Source organism: Nicotiana tabacum, chromosome 16, assembly GCF_000715075.1.
Source record: "Nicotiana tabacum cultivar K326 chromosome 16, ASM71507v2, whole genome shotgun sequence".
NCBI lineage: Eukaryota > Viridiplantae > Streptophyta > Magnoliopsida > Solanales > Solanaceae > Nicotiana > Nicotiana tabacum.
In genome coordinates, this window is record NC_134095.1 from 147749533 (window position 1) to 147766850 (window position 17318).

The window sequence follows — 17318 nt, forward strand, 5'->3', positions numbered from 1 at the left end:
CTACATTTCTGTTTATACATTATTATTATTTTCCAAAATTATTTTACAAATACATTATATTAACACTTGTACCAAAAAAATGTACAAAACAATGGAGGGCTGTATCCTACATTTATGGAGAAGGATTTCTTTTAAACCATTTCATTAAATCCAAAATGGTTTCTTCTTACATATTTAATTGATGGAAAAACATATTAGCAATCTCCTCCAGGTTAGTCAAAATTCTTCAATTTGTAAAATTAAAAAAAAAATTCTATTCAACAGAGAATAGGAAGGAAAATATCATTTAAACAGTGAAAGGAAAAGAATAGTGGGAGTATTAACAAATTAAAAATAAAACAAGTAACTAGGGTTAATGCCGTGATGGATAGGATAATTATGTTTATAATAGAGATTTTCGAGTTCGAACCCGAGAATAATTTGAAGAGCTCTTTCCCTTTTAAGGGACCACTCGGTTAGAAGTCAAATTAATTGAAGACATATATCTATATACCGAACATCAAGTAAGCAATAATAATAATAACAATAACAATAATAAATTTCGGTATTGCTAGAAGTAGGATCTAGGGAGGAATGTACTCTGCCTTACTCATAGCCTGAAGATCAAAGAGGCTATTTTCGATACTCTCGATTAAAGAAAAAATGAAAAGATAGCAACAAAATAACGATACAAGATAAATAGAAGACCGAAGTCGAGATTGTAGTTAAAACACCAAGTAGTAATAGCAATCTAAAAAAAAATACTAACACTTATGTTATGTTATCAAACTAAGGAACACAAACGAAAACGCTCGACTACCGAATATCAAGTAAGAAACTAAATAAACAAAGAAGTGTTTTCCTTCATTTCTCTCTTTCTCAAATGTAATGCATAGATTTTTTCTTCACATATTTAACTCACAAGACAAAAGATATAAATATCAATCTAGCATTAAGTTGAAGTTAAACTAGAAATAGATAGAAAAATATACAAAACACTTCCTTAACTTGACTTCCTTACAACACTCAAAATCTAAGAGAGCAGAGAATTAAACTAGTCAGCTAGTCATCTAAAAGAAACTCAAGAAAGGGGTTTGGGGGGGTGTAAGTTGATAGTACAATTTACAAGCAAAAGAAACCAAAGTTGCCATTGTCAAAGTTGAGAGCATAGCTTAAAGGATCATAATGGAAAGTACTAAACTTGTTACTCTTCTTCTTCTGGTTCAAGAATTGAGTTCTGAGTTTCAAGAAAATTCTCTTGAGTTTCCTCTTCCTATACAAAAACACCAATCTTGAATTACAACACACCTCAACTACTAATCCCATCTCTATATCAAAGCTCTGAAATTCCACACTCAACATATATAGAATCTCTATTGCTAAGGTCAAAAACCAAAGCCAAGAAAATGAAGGGTGGTGTGAGTGATGGATACAGAAGAGATAAAGGGGGTTAAGAAAGATTTGAGGAGAATTTGGTTTTGGTTTGTTGTGTGTGTTTTATTAGTCTGAGAAATAAGGGGGGTTTGGCTTTGTAGCAGTGCAGAGTAACAGACTGAGAGAGCAGCAGCTGCTGCTGCTTTGTGCTGTCGCTAGCTGCTGATGCTGAGTGACTGAGTGCTGTCTATCAAATGGTATACTAGGAAAAGTGATGTTGTTTTGTTTTGGACTGGGGTTATTTGGCTTTTAAGAAGGTTCCTTCTTATCTTTAATGCCTTCTCAAATTAAAATTTTGGATATTATATAGAGGAGTAAAGGTTAGAGATTTTAGGTTTGAATCTTCGAAATAAGGGCAATTTATTGCACTAAACTCTTGTTACGTACGAAATTTGGGAAGTGTTGGATCATAGGGGTCTATCGTACGTAGCATTATTTTGCAATTCTGTAACAGTCTATTTTTACGGCTCGAACTCGTGACCCCTAGTCATACGGCAGCAACTTTACCAGTTACGCCTAGACTCCCCTTAAAAAAAAAATTGTTTTGTAAGAAGCACATTCCCCTTTACCGCCTGTTTGGATGTCGCTTCATAATTTATTATATTGTAATGTTTTACATATTGTATTATGAGCATTACATGGCACATGACATCAGTACTATAAGCTTCAATTTAGATTAGGTAGTCTGACTCGGCACGGAGTTTAAGAAAAAGAAATACTAAGACTTTTGAAACTTGTGATTTTAAAAGCTTAGAGGTAAAAGTTTTGTGGAACTATGATATTTGTGTGGCTATAAAAACTTCTCATTACTATAAAATGGATAAAATCAAGAGTTCAAAATTAAATTATTTTCAGTTATAAAAATGTTAAAACGGACTAATAAGAAAAATATGTCATCTAAATTGAAAACAAAAAGAGAAGGAATATAAGCTTAAAACAAACTCAATAACAATAGGAAACATCTGTATAGTTGTTAGTATAACTCTTGAGGCTCCCAATAAATGTACTAAACTAATTCCTATTGTAAGATTTTTTAAAACTTTCAATACAATAAAAAATTACTCTGGAAAATTAGTCGAAATATGTATAAGTTGATTTGACACACAATTATAAAAAAATTATTTTCTAAAACCTCTAATCTATTATCGGTCATTTTCAATACTAGGGGACGGGGGAGGGGGGGGTTGTGGTAACATGGTCTTTGGTCAAGATTACAATAATATGGCAAAACGTACAAGCAGATATAGAGGTTGATTGGATTTGGAGATGTGGATTCTGTTTCGGTTTACTGTGTTGACATCTCTATAGATTCGTTGTCTGTTCCTTTACACATTTTTATGGTTTCTTAAAAAAATAGGAGCAATTTAGATTACATTGTTTGTACTTTTATCTCGGGGTTGTTCAAGTCGAACCGAAAAATCGAACCAAACTAAAAAATCGAACCAAATCGATTAAAAAACTCGACTAGGTTTGGTTTGACTTGGTTTGGTATTGAGTAAAAAATCTGAACCAAATCGACATATAAATATATAAATTTTTTATTTATATTTTTAAGACTTTATAGTGAATTTTCTTTAGAAAATGTAGAAATATTTGGGATTCTCTCATGTATTGACCTTGAAAGCGTAAATTAACGAAAAATTATTGTTAGACGACTAAGAAAATAACTATCATGTGTTACTAAAAAATTCTCCCATTAGAATATTTTAATAGATCATATGTTTGTCAATTTTTTCCCATATTTACTAAACATATATTCATTTATCAAAGTTTTATCTATAATTTTAACAAAGTAAGATTGGAATAATATTCATATAACAAAAAATCCGAAAAACCCGACAAAACCGAACCAATCCAAACCGATATAATTGATTTGGTTTAGTTTTGATAAAAACCGAACCAACCCGGTCCATGTACACCCCTACTTTTACCCTTGAGATTTCTCAAACTTGACACAAAGGTCTCTTAAGATATTAGAATTGCATAAACTACGTACCTCAAACGAAAACCAAAATGAAGGAAAAGTGTTTTCCTAGATAGTGTTTAATCCCTTCCATAAATTTATCAATTATCTTTTTCTATTCCCTTATCGGACTTTCAAAATATTAAAAATTCACTTTTGTGACCATTGTATTTTTCACAAACTTGTTCTTTATTTTGGAAAGCTTATGTATTCAATAAGAGCCCGTTTGGACATAAAATTTTTTTCGTTTTTTCGAAAAAAATTCAATTCTTTCGAAATTAATGTTTGGCTATAAAAATTTTAATTTCCACTTGAAAATGAATTTTGGAATTTTTCGAAAATTTGAAAAACTCCAAACTGTTTTCAAAATATTTTCACTCATATCACTCACAAAAATTAAAAACAACCCAAAATTATATGCATGTTCAAACACACTCTAATTTTCAAATACCAATTTTACTTGAAAAAAAAATCACTTTTTTTTTTTTGAAATTTTACAATTCTTATGTCCGCCCACTAAAATTCACTTGTCTCCCTTAAACTTTTATAGTTAGTGGGAGAAGCAATTGCACTTAAATTTTGTTCTAGTATGAAATGGGTTGAAGAAATACTAATACTTTCTTCTCTTGTTCATCTTTTACTTTATCTGTAAATAGAATTTATCTTTTGGGTAAAAGTATTTTTGCTTTTATCAGTTGGTCTTGTTGAAAAATATTAGTAGAAAGTTTAGTCATTTGCGCCCACAAGTAAACATACAGGAGATCAAAATACACAAATCTCCATAGCTAGGAGCAGTGGCGTAGGCAAAAAATTTTATAAGTGATGTCAATTTTTGAAGAAATAAACAAAAGAATAAATCACTATAATAATAAGCGGTATCATTTTCTATATTTATACCCAATAATTTTATCTTTCCATGTGAATATTTAGTAAAATTCTGGACCAAGCGGTGTCACGTGATACCGTTTGAGAAAGGGTGTGTCCACCCATGGCCGGGAGGTCAAGTTTGGGAATTGTCACGAGGGTTTTGGTTCAAATTTTAACCGAAATAAAAAATAGTAGATTTTTTTTTAATTTTTCTAATTTTTGATGGATAGAACTAGTCGATGTTGGTGGGAGATAATAAATGCATGATAAAATAATTAAATACGTGCAAATTAACCTGAATATCGCTATCGAATACTCCACCCATTTCAATTTATGTGAACTTACTTCTTTTTTTGTTCATGCTAAAAAGAATGACCTTTTTTCCTTATTTGAAAATAATTTACTTGTATACGATAGAAATCGGGGCTACCCAATTTCGTGGGCTCGAGGGCAACTTCAAGACCGAGATCGAAATAGACCAGGAGCAAGCCCGATGGGAGGCTTCGTAGATCAAAGTGTCCGATGAACATCGAGGTCGAACGTGACTGGCCTCGAGATAATGCTGTTATGAGTTTATTATAGAAGGATAAGATTCTCACCACGTCCCCAATATCGTGGCAAAAATTTCGGAATGTATTCGTACGACCTAGTAGGAAACTCCGTACTAGGCGATTAGACAACTGTCCTAATTAGATTCCTTACTGTAAATAGAAATGTACCTTATTTAGGGTTTTCCTATTATATAAAGGAGACCCCAATCATTTGTAAAAATGATTTAATCATTGGCAAATAATATACTATCTTACTTTTTCACTCATTGTTCATTAGAATTGTCCTTTAGCTTTATTATTCTTTCTTTATTGTTCTTACTCATCTCGAGGTCACCTGAGCTCGAGGTCGATACTGCCTGCTAACTTATCTATTGGTTTGGTCTTGCTTATTTCCTTCATCCATACTTCATATTTCTTGATTATTAATTGATATTGAATTAAATCACGTATCTTTAAAACCACAAATCAAATTTAATTGTTACTCGTATTTTCGAGGTAAACTGTTTAGCGCCCACCGTGGGACTAAAGATTATAGTGGTTATTTCAGTACTAATTCTGATAACACACATTATTTTTACATTTGTTCTTGTCAAAGATTCTTTATTTTCAGGTTAAAATATGTCAAGCTCACAAAATGCGCCCGTGCACGGCGATGACGGTCTTGGATTTCATGGGGAAAACGAAAATGTAGCTGCTCCGGGAGCCGGTGTACCACCGATTAACCCTGGAGAAGTGCCAAATATGGAACCGGTCGCTGTTAGTTCACACATTACTTTAAATACGGATTTAGGCACAGATCCCGGGGGAAGTGTATGCAGGGAAGTCAGATCTGGTGGCCAAGAAACACAGGGTATAGGAGACGTAGGATCAGCCTCCAAGTAATATTCGAGATACTACAAGCTCAACAGATTGCCATCGCTCAACTTCAAAGTCAGAATAAAACTCCAAGTGTGGTCGAACTAGGGAATACTCGGCGTACTGAGCCGGTGCTGGAGACATCAAACGATAATGGCTCGGGAACTGACCCCACAATTATGAGGATGCTCAAGGAACTCACCAAGAGAATCGAGTCTGGGGAGAAGAAGATTGAGGATAATGACAAAAAAGTGGAGACTTATAACTCTCGTGTTGATCAAATACCGGGGCACCTCCGATCTTAGAAGGACTAGATTCTAAGAAGTTCGTGCAAAGACCCTTCCCCACTAGTGAGGCTTCGAAGCCAATCCCCAAGAAATTCTATATGCCCGAGATTCCCAAGTATAATGGGATGACCGATTCGAATGAACACGTCACCTCGTATATGTGCGCCATCAAAGGAAACGACCTGGAAGATGACGAAGTTGAATCCGTATTGCTAAAGAAGTTCGGGGAGCCTCTGTCCAAGGGTGCCTTGATATGGTATCACAACTTACCCCCTAATTCTATCGATTTGTTTGCTATACTTGCAGATTCTTTTTGTAAAAGCACACGCTGGAGCCATTAGAATTGCAACGAGGAAGTCGGACCTTTTCAAGGTAAGGCAGAAAGATAACGAGATGCACAGAGAATTCGTATCTCGGTTCCAAGCAGAGAGAATGGATTTGCCTCCGGTCACCGATAATGGGGTTGTTCAAGTTTTCACTCAAGGTCTCAACACTTGGAGTTCAATAGCTTCACATCAGTTGAAGCAAAGTTTACTCGAGTACCCGGTTGTCACTTGGGCCGACGTACATAATCGGTACCAGTCGAAGATTAGAGTCGAGGATGATCAACTGGGGACTCTTTCGGGGTCTGTTTATCCTAGCAGGCTCATGGGTAAGATCAAAGGAGACGTCGATCGAGAGTCGAGGTCGAATAGAGATCGATATCAACCATATAACGCAGACCGAAGAAGCAGCGGGTCTGGGCAAAGCTTTGCACGAAATGAGAGGAGAAATGATCAAGGTCAAAATTCACGGGGGCTTGATGCCGAGGAATATCACGTTAAATATCAAACATCCGAATGAAGGTACGACCCCAATCCAATCCTTTCTATTTTTTCGACTAACACTTGCAGGTTTTCGACAAGGATCGGCATGAAGCTTTGGACCTTAAATCACGCGTTGCACTCTTTTTTCCTTGGACCAATTTTTGTCCCAAATGAGTTTTTTCGGTGAGGTTTTTAACGAGGCAACCATTGTCGTATTAACTTAGAGCAATTCAACGGTATCTGAGGTTCCCTACAATAAGCCTCGAGTACTGAAGGGCATTGCCCATGAATGTATACTTTGTTGTAAGGAAATCACTTCAGGACATTGGGTCTCGATGAGAAAACTTTGTAATGGGACAAATGGTCAGATGAATCGTGTCCATATAGAATAGTCGAGGCCCCACGGCAAAATATGTACGCATGTATCAATTAGCCAAAGAAGCATTATTTCTATATCAAAACACTTTGTGCATCAAAGAAACTTGCTACTATATGAACATCATACTTGTGATTCAACGAGAAACGGCTCAAGGGGCAAAACGCATATACACCTCGAATACTCGGATACTATCATCGACAGTCAATGCATTTGAGTGTCTGAACTTGAAGTTATAAGACCTCAAAGAGGCATCCCTCGACGCAAAGGCCAAGGCCATCATACTCGGGGACTAACCTTTCGGAAAAGTTCGAAAGGTTTATCGGGAAACAAGTCCAAGAGACATACCCGAAGGCTATGGCCATATTAAAGACTATGGTCATATAAAAGGCTACGGCCAAAATAATACAGCTCGGAGACGTTCGACTTCCGCCATAAATGAAAGGCCTTCAAATACTTCAAAAAACCGGTTAACCTCGGCTACTCTCGAAAAAAGCAAAAAAGGCTTCGATAAAATCAACCTTCAAATAATTTAAAGGCTTCGATAACATCAGCCTTCGAAAAAGCCTCAATAGGTATTAACACGAACGGGTTATGATCGATTGAACCCTCGAAAAACCCAACGGGTACAAAAAATACATGCTAAGGCAGAAAGAAATTTTCACTAAGTCTTTTAGCCGAAAAGAGGGAAAAATTATAGTCGCCTTAGAGGCCGAATTGGCCAAACTTAAAGAGCCTAAGGGCCAATATAAAAAAGCCTAAGGGCTATTTTCATTTCGAGTTCAAGCAAGTATTCACTCAACTATTAAGCCAAAGGGCTACCCGAGTTCGAGAAAATTCTCACTCGGGGACTATCTATGAAGCCTAAGGGCTAACTCTATTTCGAGTTCGAGCAAGTCATCACTCGATCATAAAAACCCAAAGGCTATCTTAACCCTAGTTCGAGCAAACCCTCACTCGGGGACTATTAGTAAAGCCTATGGGCTAACTTTACTTCGAGTTCGAGCAAATCCTTACTCGGCTATAAAGCCTAAGGGCTATTTTCATTTCAAAATCGAATGTGCACTCACTCAACTATCAAGACCAAGGACTACCTTACCTCTTCGACTGTTGATACTAAGAGCTACTCAAACTCAAGTTTGAATGGTCATTCGGGGAATATTGATCAGAAACGTTCGAGGGCAGAATTTATTGCTGGTCGTTACCATCTCAAACTTTGGACATTCAAAGGAATTTTATGATAAGGCGCTTTGACCCGCACAAAAGGGTAATAGATTCAGAAGCCATGGAAGGAAAAAGGCTTTGTATAAACCCTTTTTACAAGAGCTATGGGTCACGATCAAGAATTCCTCGCAAGGGCCGATCAGCCTCAAAAGCAAAAAATTACTAAGAGCACGAAACCTAAGCAGCGCGATCCTTATCGGCAGAAGTGTCTTCGCCCTCAGAACCTTCCCACTGCCGAACTCGCTAAAAGTTCTCGGAGTTTTCCTCGAAAAATGCCAGTTTCCAAGCTTTCGTTTCCTCAGTCGCTTACGTCACGATGATGATGTCGTGGCAAATCGGGGTAAAGATCAAGGACTCAATTCGTTTCTTGTCGTTATACTCTAAGATATGCAGGGACTATCTATATACGGTAGAAGTTGGGGCTACCCGATTTCGTGAGCTCGAGGGTCACTTCAAGAGCGAGATCGAAATAGACTAGGAGCGAGCCCGATGGGAGGCTTCCTAGATCAAAGTGTTTGATGAACATCAAGGCCGAACGTGACCGGTCTCGAGATAATACCGTTATGAGTTTGATATAGAAGGACAAGATTCCTGCCACGTCCCCAAGATCGTGGCGTAAATTCCAAAATTTATTCGTACGACCTAGTACGAATCAGTACTAGGCGGTTAGACAGCTGTCCTAATTAAATTTCTTATTATAAATAGAAATGTACCTTATTTAGGGTTTTCCTATTATATAAAGGAGACCCAAATCATTTGTAAAGATGATCTAATCATTGGCAAGGAATATACTATCTTACTTTTTCGCTCATTATTCATAGGAATTGTCCTTTAACTTTATTATTCTTGCTTTATTGTTCTTGACTCATCTCGAGGTCACCTGAGCTCGAGGTCGATACTACCTACTAACTTATCTATTGGTTTGGTTTTGCTTATTTCCTTCATCCATACTTCATATTTCTTAATTATTAATTGGTATTGAATTAAATCATATATCTTTAAAACCACAAATCAAATTTAATTGTTACTCGTATTTTCGAGGTAAATATTACCTTTATGTAATGATTTATAGACATGTAAAATATATGTGCCTCATTTTATATCATAAGTTTAAATTTTTTTTTCTCTTTCCTTAAACTTCACGCCCAATTAAATAGATTCACAAAGGAATATAATAGAAAAAAAGGAGTTCAAGTTCATTAGATTCTATTGATTGTGACAAAATTGACAAAAGAAGTCTAAATATTGGGACCAATCTAAACAGAAGCAAAATACAAAAGGGGAGAGATGACTATTTGGCATTGGGGAGCTCAAATTCTATACTCCTATAATAAATGAGAACACAACTGTGTGAAAAAAGTAAGACGTAGCATAAATCCTCGAGCCACTCCTTTTCACAGTAGTTTTATGTAGAGAGAGAGATAGTTGCCGTGCGTGTGGGGGCAGAGATTATATATATATATATATATATATATATATATATATATATATATATATATATATATATATATATATATATATATATATATATATATATATATATATATATATATATATATATATATATATATATATATATATATATATATATATATATATATATATATATATATATATATATATATATATATATATATATATATATATATATATATATATATATATATATATATATATATATATATATATATATATATATATATATATATATATATATATATATATATATAAATGGAGAATTCATTTTTTTTTATTATATATGTAAGACTTTATGGGAAAAATTGTGCGGTTTTAATCTAAATCGGATAATATTATACCATATTAATAATATTTATGCACATATATAGCTCAACAACTAGAATCAAAACTTAGGTTCGGCAGGACGAGTATGATAATGGCAGGGTGATAGCATGGGGTTGGCAATGGGCAAGATCGTGATAATGAACCACATGAAACTTAATTCGGTGAGGAGATTGTTGGATGTACAAACAAAATATTATATTAATTTAAAAGTATCTTTAGGCTAGTTTAGCCCAACAAATTTAACCGGAAGTAAATCTAACCAATCCTAATTTATTTGAGATTGAGATGTAATAATTATTGTTGTGGTTATATACGATTTAAGGGGAGCTTTGGAGCAATAATAAAATTGTCTTCACATGTTTAAAATGTGAAAACAACTACTAATACTTGCATTAGTGTAGGTTGTCTGCGTGAACGCAAAATGATTTGCTCACTGGACTGCCCTTTTTATATAAACAATTTTTACTACAGTTTTCAAGAACAATTATAGCACTTGACCTATAAAATTTGTGATTCGTATTAGTTTGATATAGTGCTTGTAAAATTTCCATATTTCAAAATTAAGAAACCTATGTGTAAATTAACTTTAAAAATTAGATGCGTTTGGGAAAGTAGAGAAAAATAAAGGCAAAGAGAGAAAGAAAAAAGGAAAAATGACAATGTATAGACGTTATAAAAATAATAGCCGAAAAATGTATAAAATTTGTATATATATATAAACATTCTCTATGTTATATACAAAAATTAGTAAGTTCTATACACTTTTTCGACTACCAGATATAAATAATTTCTGACGCGGACTAAAAATAATATAGGCGAAATACATAGTTTACCCATCCAGCTTACATTCAAATCCCTGTTACACACCTGGTGACCACGGGTATAACTTTACATACCAAACCTTTCAAATATGTGTCAATTACACACTACTTTTGACCAGCCTCTGGGACGTGTGAAACACGACCAATGCGACTCGTGAAAAATTATTTCCTGCCTTACCTGACAAATTACAATGGCTAATTACTGGAATTGGGCTCATTTTCTTAACCCTAACGCCCAATTCTTCATCTCCTTCTTATTAAAAGCAACCATTTTCATCTTCTTCATATTAAAAGGAACCAATTTCAAAAAAAATCCAAATAAACCCTAACTATTTCGACCCACCCATCTAAATCAAAACGGTTGAACAACCTAAAATGAGAATACTAACCTGAAAATGAAGAAAGTAACAACAATAAAGAGCAGATGTGTTCTCGTCGGATTCGCTTCAAAGGTTAGGGCTGAAGAACAAGGATTTGAAAATGGAATTATGTTTGTTAATCTGGTTGCGGAGTTGTTTTTAATTAACAGGGTCGGATCTTTTTTGGGTCGGAATTAAGAAAAGGGTCGGTTTGTCCATTTTAATTAAAGAATCATTTGTTTTTAATTTAAATAAGCGCGTGTATACACAACATTGAATATTAACGGGGCTGGTCAAAAGTAGTGTGTAATTGACACACATTTAAAAAGTTTGGTGTGTAAATTTTGAAGGATTGCGTATAGGTGTTCGTAACATGCAGCGGAAGACAATAACAATCCTAGGTAGATCTTTTCGTGTTTAAAATTTATTTACATGTTAAAGATCGGATCTAAAACGTACCTGGTGAAGAGAGTCTCGTTTCAAAATTTCTTCGATAGTGCGAAGGCTCTGTGTGTATCCACACCGAGACCGATCCTTGCTATCAACTCTTTGATCAATGAAACCCGCGAACAAACTGAACGAAAAACTTGTGCTGAAATTTTTCTCAAAAATCTCAACTCAAATTAGAAGAACAAGAAACACTTTTCTTGTAATTGTATTTTCTCTCTTGGCTTTGTATTGCACTCTCACTTTCACAAAGTGTTTTTCTTCTCTAGAAAAATTACGGCAAATTTTCTCCATCACCCTTTATATAGCATCACATATAAACTCTTTTCATATTAGGTTGAGGTAATGATTTACTTAGGATAAAAGTTTATTCCAAAATAAACTTCATGGAATTTTTATGAAAAATTAGAAAATCACGTTACTAATGTAAACGTGATTGCCGAGTCCAACACGTATTCCTCCAACTCAAAGTTGGATTCTCTTATTTATGAACTTTTCATATTAATATAATATTTTCCTATTAAAAATATTAATCCCATTCCAATTGGGATGAAACTGCCGGCAAGTCCCTTTGTGGAATTTACACGTTACTTATCCAATTCAAATTTGGATTCTAACTTATAAACCTTTATATTATTATTATATATATACTATTATATAAATAAATATTAATTAAATATATCACATATATATATATATTTCAATCAAGAGATATAATTTAATTTTCTATTCCAAATAGAAAATTTCAATTCGTTCACAATATTAATTATAATCTCTGTGCTAGCAAGGAGTATAATAATATTTTATTTGGACTAACAATTTTATTTATTTGACTAATTAAATTCTTTAATTCAATTATCAAATAATAAGTTAATTAATCCTTTAGCAAAGATCAGAACACTTGTTAGTGTGCGACCCCATAAGTTCAATACTAAATCGGTAGTAAATTGATCACATCAATATACTAATCAAGGGTGGCGTCTAGCAACACTCCTTAACGACCGGATAGCATGAAGTATACAATTTACTCTCAAGAACCAGTAGAAGAATAATGTAGTAATTCCTTCTGTCCTTATAGCTCTGGATCACCCTAGGATATGGTTCAACTGTCAAATCCTAATAGGCGACCAACTATGTGTTCATGTCAAATATATTCGACCATTGAATGACCTAAGAAACTCTTTTCTTCTTTCATTCAATTGCCCTGACCAAGGTCTTAGTTTGGTCCTTTATAATTCATGACAACATGGAGCTTAAACTCATTACCAAGAGTTGACAGATTTCATCTTGATCAATCACTAATTCTACAAGTATTTAATCGTACCCAATATCATTTCAACTATCGCCCTAGGGCCATAGGTGTCTGGTAGTAAAGCACAACAAATAACTTGTCAATTACTATGACGATCTCAGGTCAAAGGAAATTCTTACATCACATTCTTCAAGAGAATATCCTATTGACAGTTTATGGTAATTCTAACCATTAGGAATTATCCAATGAGTCGGTTCAATGATCATATCTCTATATGCATCATCTTGTGATTTAGTTAATGAGATCAACTAATCTTTATCCCATAAAGACGATCACATAAATATTGATCTAACCGGATTACTAATGTCCAAATTAATAATCCTACGATCAAGAACAAATTTAGATTAAATTGTAAGAGACTTTGCTCTCATTATCATGATCTCTATCACGATGACAAATCTCAAAATTTAATCAAGGACCTTATCAAATTAATCAAACAATTAATAATAACTATTATAAAAGAATATCAAATGCCATATATTTTTATATCACATAACGTTCACAAAAATATGTTCAAATCATCAAATATGATATTGAATCTAAGACATATCTATTATATTCCTAACAAAGTTATACCCGTGATCAACAGATTTGTAATAGAGATTTGAGTGTAAGTTGGATGGGTAACTATGTATTTTCCCAATAATATATTACCCAAGAAAAAAGACCAATGATCTGACCATCATGTGATACATGATTAAGAATAAAGCTATTCTAGCAAAGGCCTATAAGGTTCTCATTTAATATCACCTCTTCAAGCTAAGAGTACTTCCAAAAAATTCAATTGAAAAGAAGAAAGGAAAAAAGTGATAATATAAATACTTCAGAGAATCTGTTTTTTGAAAATCGAGTTATTAACGGAAAAGGCAAAAAGTACTTCTAATTAGACTTTATGCAACTTATATTGAGTTATAAGCCTTTGCAGTTTTGTACAGAAAAATTGCAGGCTTTTGTAAGAATAGCCACATGAAAAGACATGACTTTTGCTTTGTTTTCTTTCTTTCTTTTTTACATTTTGTAAAGTAATACTATTGCAAATAGGCCAGGCATAAGAGAATAGCAGAGTCGTTGACAAACAGTTTATTTGAGCGATTCAAAAGGACAAAACACTGGAGAGGGACTAGCTAGTTCTCAACCAATAGAATGTGAATCATTTTGTTGGCCTTATAAACACAAATACAAGTCTAGTATCAAGTTCTACATTATTTAAAATTTCATAAAGTTTGGTTTTACTAATTTAGTTTTTTTTTTGCATATTTACAACATTTGGTTTCTTGTATGAAACTTTGCGTAACTAATCGTACAATGTTTGGTTTGCAACATTAAATTCGACATTGCTTATAGTTGCATAATGTTATTTGTGGTTTGAATTATTTACTTGTATTTTTAGGAAACCCATAATCTCTATAAGTTTAGGAAAACTCAATGTCCTAATAAATTTGGGAAAGGAAAAGTTATTGTCCTTATTAAATTGGGAAACCTTTCTCTTATATGTTTAGGACCTTTTATATATATATAGGGGTTGTAGTTGAGGATTCTATAGATTGTATTATGTTTTTCTTCTCATTCATATTGAAAAACTCTCTCTGCTTTTGCCCCGAGGATTAGGCTTAGCCGAACCTCGTTAAATCATTGTGTTGATTTTTCTTCTCTATTCGCTTTGTGTGTGATTATATGCTAGTTAACCCACGATATTCCGCAACAATTGGTATCAGAACAAGGTTCGGGTTTATAGATATAATCTAGGGTTAAGATGTCTTCATCATCTTCAACAAAGTACAAAGTAGAGAAATTTGACGGGGGTTCTAGTTTCAGTCTATGGAAGATTAGGATGAAACCGTCTCTGGTGTTACAAGAGTTATGGAAGGTAATTGATGAGGATTTTCCTAAAGAGATGAAAGAGACAGAGAAGGCAAGCCTGAAGGAGAGGGCTTTGAGTGCGATCTTCATGAGCGTTACAAATAGCGTTCTTCAGGAAATTGCTGAAGAAACTTCTGCAACAACGTCATGGAAGAAGCTGGAAGATCTGTATTCTAAGAAATCGCTAATAAACCGCCTCTACCTGAAAAAAAGATTATAGAATCTCCGTATGAATGAAGGTACACCTGTTAAAACTTACATTGATAAGTTTAATTCAATTATAATGGACCTGGAGAATGTGGATATCAAAATTGAGAGTGAGGATCAGGCCTTGATTATGTTATGTTCTTTACTACCGTCTTATGATACTTTTGCTGATATGATACTATATGGGAAAGACAACATTTCACTGGAAGATGTTAGTAATGCACTAAAATCTAAAGAGTTGAAAAAGTGATTTTCACACAGCAGAATTGAGGGTGAGGGTCTTGTGATTAGAGGAAGAACACAACAAAAGGACTTTAACAGGAAAAGTCAACCGCTAGATCAAAGTCTAGAGTAAGGAAGCAACACAGTTATGAGTGCGGGGAGCAAGGTCATTACAAGAGAGATTGTACTAAGCTGAAGGAGAAAAAAGGGAAGCAGAAAATAGATAATTCGGCAAATATTGCTGACACTAGCAATAATTCTGATGATAGCGACTATATAGGGAAAGTTTGTGTTGTGAGTTCTAGTCATGTGTAGAATTCTTGGGTTCTTAATTCTAGTGCTTCTTTCCACACGTGTCCACACAAGAATTGGTTTGCAACTTAAAAGCAAATAAATGAGACTGTTCATATGGGAGATGATAATCTTTACCAGTAGAGAAGGTTGGTAACATCAAATTGAGAATGTTTGACAGAATTATCAGAAATATTGAGTGTTGGCATATTCTTCGGATAAAGAGAAATTTGATTTCTCTTTCGACTTTGGATGATCAAGGGTATAAATTTCACTCCGAGAATGGAATACTTAAAGTGTGTAAAGGCTCCATGGTACTCATGAAGGGTAAACTACATTCTAAATTGTATCATCTTCAGGCTAGTGTAGTTGAAGGGGAAGCTACTGTAGCTTCTGGGAAAAGTGATATGAATCAGTCTCAGTTGTGGCACTTGCGACTTGGCCATATGAGTGATAATGAATAGTCTTTTTTGATTAAGCAAAATTTGCTGAATGGGTACAAAATCAAAATTTGAATTTTTGTGAGCATTATGTGTTTGGTAAACAGACAAGGGTAAAGTTCAGCAAGAAGGCCGAGCACAAGACCAGAGACAAGTTAGATTATATACACTCTGACTTGTGGAGTCCAAATAGAGTTCCCTCCAAGAGTGGTGCCAGGTATTCTGTGACTTTGATTGATAATTACTCAAGAATGGTGTGGGTGTATTTTCTGAAAGTAAAAGTTGAGGCATTTTCGACATTTGTTAAATGGAAGACGATGGTTGAGAGGCATACGAGAAAAAGAGTTAAGCGTCTTCGAACTGATAATGGGTTGGAATTTTGCAATTCTGAGTTTGATAATTTCTGCAGCAGAGAGGACATAGTGAGACATCGCACTTGTGTCGGAACACCACAACAAAATGGTGTTGTAGAACGTATGAACAGAAAGCTTTGTGATAGGGCACGAAACATGCTTTCAAACTCATGTGTTGGCAAAGATTTTTAGGCTGAAGCAATCAGTACAACTTGTTATTTGTTCAATAGATCTCCATCCACATCTATTGAGTTCAAAACTCCTTTTGAGGTATGGTTTGGTTCGCTTGCTGATTATTCAAATTTAAGGATATTTGGTTGTCGTGCTTATGCTCATGTGAGGGATGGAAAACTTAAGATGAGGGCAAAGAAATGCATATTTCTAGGGTATGCAACTGGAGTGAAAGGTTATAGGTTGTGGTGCACAGATCAAAAGATTTCAGTGCTAATTATCAGTAGGGATGTAACATTTAATGAATCTGTCTCACTGGACAATCAGAGGGAGAAGGAAATTGCATAAACAGATCGTGATATCAGTGACTACAGAGAGTTAGAAATTGAATCTCCCCTAGCTCAGCCCAGTAGTTCTAAAGTAGAGAAAGTGGAAGAGGTACAAAATATTTATCAAAATGATAATGTTGGTGCATTTGCGCAACAACAACCATATAGCATTGCAACAGGTAGAGAGAAGAGAGTGATCAACCGACCGCAAAAGTTTGCAAATGTAATTGATGGGAATCTTCTCGGATAAACGAATCCAGTGGGATTTGCTTTGGCACGTGCAGAGACCGTTGATGCATTTGAGTGTTATACTACTCAGAAGCTATTCAGAGTACAAAACCAAATCGACGGATTAGTGCTA